Source organism: Culex pipiens, chromosome 2, assembly GCF_016801865.2.
Source record: "Culex pipiens pallens isolate TS chromosome 2, TS_CPP_V2, whole genome shotgun sequence".
Classification (NCBI taxonomy): domain Eukaryota; kingdom Metazoa; phylum Arthropoda; class Insecta; order Diptera; family Culicidae; genus Culex; species Culex pipiens.
The window spans coordinates 20173298-20180643 of record NC_068938.1 but is presented as its reverse complement, the minus strand read 5'-3'; the positions used below and the strand labels follow the sequence as shown (position 1 = coordinate 20180643).

At 36.7% G+C, this 7346-nt stretch overlaps 5 non-coding genes and 1 pseudogene across 5 annotated transcripts; 3 read left to right on the top strand and 3 right to left on the bottom strand.

Moving 5' to 3' along the window:
• The first annotated feature begins 5150 nt into the window (after positions 1-5150).
• Trnac-gca (transfer RNA cysteine (anticodon GCA)) lies at positions 5151-5222 on the top strand. Its single transcript has one exon. It is a non-coding gene; the product is annotated as a tRNA-Cys (tRNA).
• Positions 5223-5329: 107 nt separating this feature from the next.
• Positions 5330-5401, bottom strand: Trnaq-uug (transfer RNA glutamine (anticodon UUG)). Its single transcript has one exon. It is a non-coding gene; the product is annotated as a tRNA-Gln (tRNA).
• Positions 5402-5767: 366 nt separating this feature from the next.
• Positions 5768-5839, top strand: Trnaq-uug (transfer RNA glutamine (anticodon UUG)). The gene has a single exon. It is a non-coding gene; the product is annotated as a tRNA-Gln (tRNA).
• Positions 5840-6194: 355 nt separating this feature from the next.
• Positions 6195-6266, bottom strand: Trnac-gca (transfer RNA cysteine (anticodon GCA)). The gene has a single exon. It is a non-coding gene; the product is annotated as a tRNA-Cys (tRNA).
• Positions 6267-6905: 639 nt separating this feature from the next.
• Positions 6906-6977, bottom strand: Trnaq-uug (transfer RNA glutamine (anticodon UUG)). Its single transcript has one exon. It is a non-coding gene; the product is annotated as a tRNA-Gln (tRNA).
• Positions 6978-7133: 156 nt separating this feature from the next.
• Positions 7134-7256, top strand: LOC120432471 (5S ribosomal RNA; annotated as a pseudogene).
• Positions 7257-7346: the final 90 nt, after the last annotated feature.

The following is a 7346-nucleotide window of genomic DNA, read 5'->3' as shown; positions in this document are numbered from 1 at the left end:
TTTATAGGCGATGCTAGTCCACGTGGTAGCTGTTTGACATGTGGCGTCGCGGTGTTCATCAAACATTCATAGCATGCTAAGGAAAATTTGATGCTTTTCTGGGGAAAACCGTTGGTTCCGAAAACCCCGGATGTTTTGCCGTTGAGCTCGATGGGGGTTGAACGAATCGACCTGGTCTCTTAGGAAAAGTTGTTCTCCAGACGATTCCGCTCATTTCTGGCCATCCTAGAAGTTGCTATATGTTTTCCCTAGGCCTGTAGGAGCGAATGAACGAAAATTCAAAATTTCCCATAGTAATTTCCTTGTAAACATGAACCCGCTTGAGACAAGCCAGTTTTCAACCAAATGAGCTGAAATTTGGTGTGAGAGTCCCATTGGGTATGCCCTACAAGGGGAACCACACCAGAACTTGATCTGTGAACTTTTCAAAATCCGTACCCACCCTAATACTTATTTTTACTTAAAATATAAGAATTGTAGGTACCCCTGAAATAAAAATATTTTTCAGAATACAGTCCAGACTCGATTATCCGAAGCCGTGATTATCCGAAGTTTCGATTATCCGAAGTTAGATTATCAGAAGGGTTGTACCTATTGGACTTCGGATAATCGAATCATGACAAAAATATTTTTTTATTATTTTATTTTCTTACTTTTAACTAGAGAGCCTGGAGCTTAAGTTCCAGGCTCTCTACTTTTCACATCAAATTCGAATTCTGTGACCTCATTTTAGTCAGATTTGAATAGTTGATTGCCTATTAAATTAGAAAAAGCATTTTTTCATCATCACAAAATGCATCATTTTCATGGCCGCCATGTTGGATTAAAAAAATTCAAAATTACTTTAGCGTAGTATAGGGGTCATACCTAAGCTCGACAAGTCAAAATCAAAGATATTTTTTCCGTGATCCGATTATCCGAAGTGAAATTTTTCCGAGGACTTTGGATAATCGTGTCTGGACGTGGTCTGGACTGTATTGTCAAATTTTTAAAAAAAGGGAGAAACTAAAATTATAAAAGTTTTTTTCTAATACTTTTTAAAGATCTATTGCGAGCTTGATGCTCGGCTAGAAAACGGTCAACGCTTTATCTTTTGACAAGAGCAAAAAAAAAAAGAAGAAAAAAATAGTCAAGACAACATTTTTTCGATGGATCAATTATGGTCCCTTTGGAACGAGCTCAAGTAGGACTTTTTCTGTCAAGAAGGAAGTTTTTTTTTTAATTGATTTAACCCTCTACAACCCAACCTGTGTTTTTTTACTAACATTTCCTATATTTTAAGTAAAAAGAAGTATGCAGTAATTTTTTAGTGCCCCAGTCTCTACGCATTTTTTTTACAACTTAAATGATAATGGTGCCATTTTACAGCAGAAAATGTGAAAAACAGGCAGAAAATTTAAAAAGTGACTGTAAAAACATGAAAAAATTAGATAGGCAAAATGTAATGATAGGAGGTGAATAGGTCAAATACTACCAAAACAAACATAAACTAAACAAGATAAATGGTAGGATAAATGCAAATCAAATTACTAAAAATGAAACAAGAAAAACATAAAACAAGAGAAGTAAAGTTTTTCGTAGAACCAAAGTTGCTCAAAATGACCTCTTAAACACGGGAAAAATAAAAAAAATCGAAAAAAATGGGCACTAGCGGGTTAAAAACCTTTGCGGTTGAGTCATTGTACAAAGAAAAAAAAAGCTTTATCGTTGTGAACAATAATATCACAATCCAAAGCGTAATTTTAGGAACGGACTACGTGGGTACCCAAACACGGCGTAGGTCATCCTATGGACAAACAAAAAAAAAATACGGGTCTTATTTTTTCGGCCAACTCATATATGAGTTATAATATTTTCTATTTTTTCCCGATCTGACATTTTTTTCGAATCTTGCTGTTTTTTGTGGGGAATTGCTGTGTGTATTAAAAATACAATACAAATAGACACAATCAGAATCATATTCAATCAAATTTACCTTGCAAATTGTCGTGGTTTTCCGCTATAGTGATTTAATATGAATAAAAGTTTTATTTAAATAAATTTGTATAGGCCCAGTCAGTTCAATCCGAACTTTGAATGGTTGTTGTGTTTGAAACGGAAAATGGGCCACAGCCAGGGTTACCAAATCTGAACAGAAAAAATCTGGCAAAAAATCTGGAAAAAAAAACTGGCAAGCCACATTGTGACCAACATTGTGTACAGAATGATGTATTTTCACTATTTAAGCATTCTAGGGTCACAAAATAAACATCATACAGTCATCCCTCATATTCGGAACAGTTTACAGATCGGCCAACGTTCAAAAAATCATAGGAAATCGATAATTGAGTATAATAATTTGCTTTTATCTTCATGAGAAAGCTTTTCTTGAGATCTTTCGATTGATGTAATTTTTTACGTGTTATATCTAATTTTGAAAGAAAAACATTGACCCACGAAATCCACAAATTCGGAACACTTTTTTCTTACAGATGTAAACAAACTTTGGTTCTCTCCAGGAGTACATATTTTTTTACAAAATAATGACTTCACACACTGAAACCAACGAAACTCAAGCTAAGTTATGTTCTATGAATGGTCTGATAATATTTTTTGTGAAATATCAGTTAAATTCAGGTGTTCCACAATTGTGGGAAGTGCAATAACATCCCACAATCATGGAACAGGCAATTTGGAGGCGGTGTTTTGCTGCTCCTAATAAATTAGTCTTGAAATGCAGTTTTTTGTTTTAAAAGTACTACTGTTATTAGTGAAATAGCAAGAGAATGTAAAAATAAAGGTCCTAAAAATAGTAGGGTTACCAGAAAAGATGCATTTTGTTTGCTATCGACAAATTATTAGATAAGTGTTCCGAATTTGTGGGTGTTCCGAATATGTGGGATGACCGTACATCAATGTAACATATAAATAGTCTGATATAAACAGAAAATTAAAATTTTCAAATTGACGTCCAAAAAATCTGGCAACCTGGCATCCCTGGCCACAGTACCACAAACACAACACCAACACAAACACTTGCTGTGGTTACCTTGTTTGGACAATCACGTTGACTTTCGCTCAAAAAGAAAATTCGCGCGCGCAGGTTCTGCTCGGACGGTTTGTGTTTTCGTGAAGCAAAATCAAGAAAAAACTTTGAAAACCCATTTTTCTTGTGATTTACGCGTGATTAGTTGCTTTTCGGTGCGTGCTTTAGTGACGGTTTAAGCGAAAGTGAAAGCTTCTTGATGAATGATGAACTTAGCAGTGAAAATCGTGAAATTCCAAGGACAACTATTTTGGACCTGGGCGAAGAAAATTCCGGAAGGGAAGGTCTATAAACGACGAAATAGAAAAATGACGCAGAATTAAGTAGAGGGAGGGTCCAAGGGGACGGGGAAGATTAATCGGTGCGTTCATTGATTTTGTTGATCTTCATCAAATATTGAGGTAAGTCCAAAACATCGTTTTCTGAAATGTGTGTAAGTATCCAGTCAAAAGTTGTAAAGTTAAAACAACAAATCTCGATTACTTTTTTAAAAGGTCCTATCTGCATAGTAAACCCATAGCGCATTGCTGGAGTTTTTTTTGAAAAGGTCCAATAAACCAAATTTCCAGTTTTTGCCTTTTGGGTGTTTTTGAAACCGCTTTGAGTCAGGGGTATTAAAAACACCCAAAAAGCAAAAACTGGAAATTTGGTTTATTGGACCTTTTCAAAAAAAACTCCAGATTGGTTGTTCTGAAAATATTTAATATGCTCAGTATTAAATTCCACGAAATCGTTATCATTTTCCAAACCATTGCCGATCATTTCAAGCTAGTGAGCATCCCAGTCATTGCGGGACAAAATGGCAACTTTTATGTAATTTCCCCCCTTCCACCCCCACAACACAGCATAACATTTGGGGGGGAATCGCATGGCGCGCAAAAATGGCGTCCTGCCGTGCCTGTTCTGTTCGCGTCACTTATCGGGCAATTTTGACGGCAGATTATTGCCATGATTATGGTTGCCGAAATTGAAACAGCGTCTCGTCGTCATCGTTCGAGCGGCGGCCAATTCAATTAATTATGGCTCATTATAAAATTTTAATGAGCCGCTCCTGTGGAGTGGGTGGTGTGGGGTTGTGTAATTTTTCCAATCCGGGTTTGGCATTCGAGACGGGATGTGGACAGGAAATTTAAAATATTTTAATGGAATGTTCTTTTCTGTGTATGCTAATCGAGCAATATGCGTTTATCGCAGCAGGAATACATAATTTTCCAATTTAACCATTCTATCATTACAATGGATATCGTTTGAATTTGTATTTCATCTCCGCCATTTTGGTGGCCATCTTGAATTTTAACATTTATTTACGAAACGGCTCAAAATAAGACAACGAGATTCTTTGGATAATCGAGTCTGGATTGTATACACAGGTAATTTAACATCTATTCTTACAAATATATTAGCAAAATCCAACTTCAGTATAGCTTTCTGTAACCATAACCAGAAACAATCTATCTTACCTCGTTCATTAGCTTGCCATCATGCTCCTTCGTTTCCTGCAATATCAGCAGCTAATTGCTTTTGCCTCAATTGATCCAATTAAAAATTAATGAACGTGTAAACTATATCGTGCTACTTCGCCTCTCTTGCAACATGTATCTACTACATAGCCCGAGTGCCTTTAGTTGGAAAGGTGCGACAGGCCCAGAACCGGGAGATGGGAACAAGGCAACGGTCGAACCATTGATGCCATAAGCGAAACCAAAATGTCGTCCCATTATCGAAGTGAATAGCTACTTTAATCATGTAATTCATGGCAACGTTTCTCGGAAGCCCCCCTCCCCTTTCAAAACCTCGGTTTGCCCCATTGAACCCACCTGAGTGTGTATTTTTTGCCACTGAGAAGATTGCCGCTGGTTTGTACACCTGAAACAAGAAGCTCTGACATTATTTACCATGCTTGATTTCTATGTACAATTTGCACGATTTATGTCCTTTTATTCATAAACCACGCCTACATTTTAGCACTGAATGCGCATGATTGCTAGTGCTCACTAACACATGGATGTTTTCTAAAGATTTGTTTCCCTGTATTGGTGTGGCCCAATCCAATTTGAAAGTGGGGGGCGAAGTCTTACACAACGATGAGACCTGAACCTAAAATTTCCTCTTCACTGACACAAGTGGGGGTATAGCTCAGTGGTAGAGCATTCGACTGCAGATCGAGAGGTCCCCGGTTCAAACCCGGGTGCCCCCTCACGATCTTTTTTAACGAGCTGACTTCTGATGGACGTCACAGAAGAGACGAGATGTGTCATTCTTTTGTTCCAAAATTTGTAATAATCAATCGCCATGCAAAAAACGAGGTTCCACCGAGATTTGAACTCGGATCGCAGGATTCAAAGTCCTGAGTGCTAACCGTTACACCATGGAACCTTGGATGCACGCCGCAAATTGTGGGTGGCACAAAAATTGCAACAGGTGTTTGGGGGCGTCCATAGATTCTGCTTGGTAAAGTCAAAATTTAAGTTAAAAAATAAAACAAGCCGAATCATATTCTGAGAGTTTATAGATATTTTAAATGTATATTATTCTGTATTTTTTTTTTTCAATTAACTTCCTAAATGCAAATCTGAGGGCACATTTTAACCCATTCAAATAACTCTTATTATTTAAAGTACGTTTCGATAAATTGTTGAATAAGTTACGGAATACTTAGACAACGCCTTGCTATAAAAAGTAAACCAGGTAGAATTTCCCAACCACAGAACCGGTACCACTGCTGGCTCCCACTAGCTTGACGGTTCCATGGTGTAACGGTTAGCACTCAGGACTTTGAATCCTGCGATCCGAGTTCAAATCTCGGTGGAACCTCGTTTTTTGCTCTTAAGGAGAGGAATAATTGAATTGCTGGAACCCTTTCGTTTAAAATTAATTTATTTCAAATACTTTTGTGTTGTTTTATTGGCTTGAATAATCTCGAGTAATAATTGCATTTGTTTTAAGTTATATTAACTTAAAGGAAAAGGGAACAGCTGAAAGTTAAAAAAATGCTTTCAACCTGAAAGAACTTTTCAGAACACTCTAAATTCAAAACGAATGAATTATCGAAAGATATCTGCTCATAATATTACAGATTTAAAAAAATTGTTGACTAGGTACAAAGTAAAAAGTAATTCACAAACTTTTCATAAAATTGAATACTGAGACCTGGAAAAAAAGATATACGAGGGGGCACCCGGGTTTGAACCGGGGACCTCTCGATCTGCAGTCGAATGCTCTACCACTGAGCTATACCCCCGTGATGATATGTGGTCCCAAGGGCAATTCTTGAGATTTTGAGGTCTTAGGTAGTTACATAGTTGACTATTAACACATAATATGTATGCCATAAAATAATATGTTCAAGCAATATTATTCAAAAGGATAAAAAATTTAAGAAACGAACTTTGGCTTGCCTTCTAAAAAAAAATTTCAAAACATTTGAATCACGTCTTCCATAGGAAAAGATCAAGTCATTTTCGAATGATTCCAATTTTTTCAAGTTTTTTTTTTATAATTTATTTAACGCTCAAAATACTGTTAGCTTTAAAACACTGATATGTTTTTCAAGTTTGTAATTAAAATCACGATCCTAGAGATAATTTGCATTTTCTTTAAAACAATACTAAATTTTAATTGTTTTTGAGCTGTGAGATATTTTTTGAAATTTCTTTTCGCAAATTGTTAGTTAAAGACACTGGTATAATAATATTATTTTTTGCTTTATCCACTGTTATGGTCCGTTATAGTTAGCCAGATTTGATGGAACTTTTGACCACCCTGAAAGCAGAGAAAAATCAGAATAAACCGATTCTTTGAAAATGTAATTTAAGGGATTTTTGCAATAATAACATGAAAAATCTTTTAACAACGTTTCACCACCCATTTGCAAAAAATGAGGTTCCACCGAGATTTGAACTCGGATCGCAGGATTCAAAGTCCTGAGTGCTAACCGTTACACCATGGAACCTATACATGCATATTGGCTGCTCAAACGCGTTCATAACAAAACTGTACTAAAATGCTTGCAAGGAAACAGACTTTGCTTGTGTGCGTAACTTGCATGCAACAAAGCCTATGCACCACCCCAAAACAAGCAGCATAAGTTCGCCTCCCAGCCACCCTTGTCAACGATCATACCATGTTGAAAACACCGGTTCTTGTCCGATACGATTGCAAAGTTAAGCAACATCGGGCGCGATTAGTACTTAGATGGGTGACCGCTTGGGAAAGTCGCGTGTCGTTGGCATCATTTTTTTGATTTCACCTGAAATGAAAGAATCTTCTGTTATTTTCTTCTCAGCATGCCATGCGTTCTAAATCAAAATGTCACAACCAC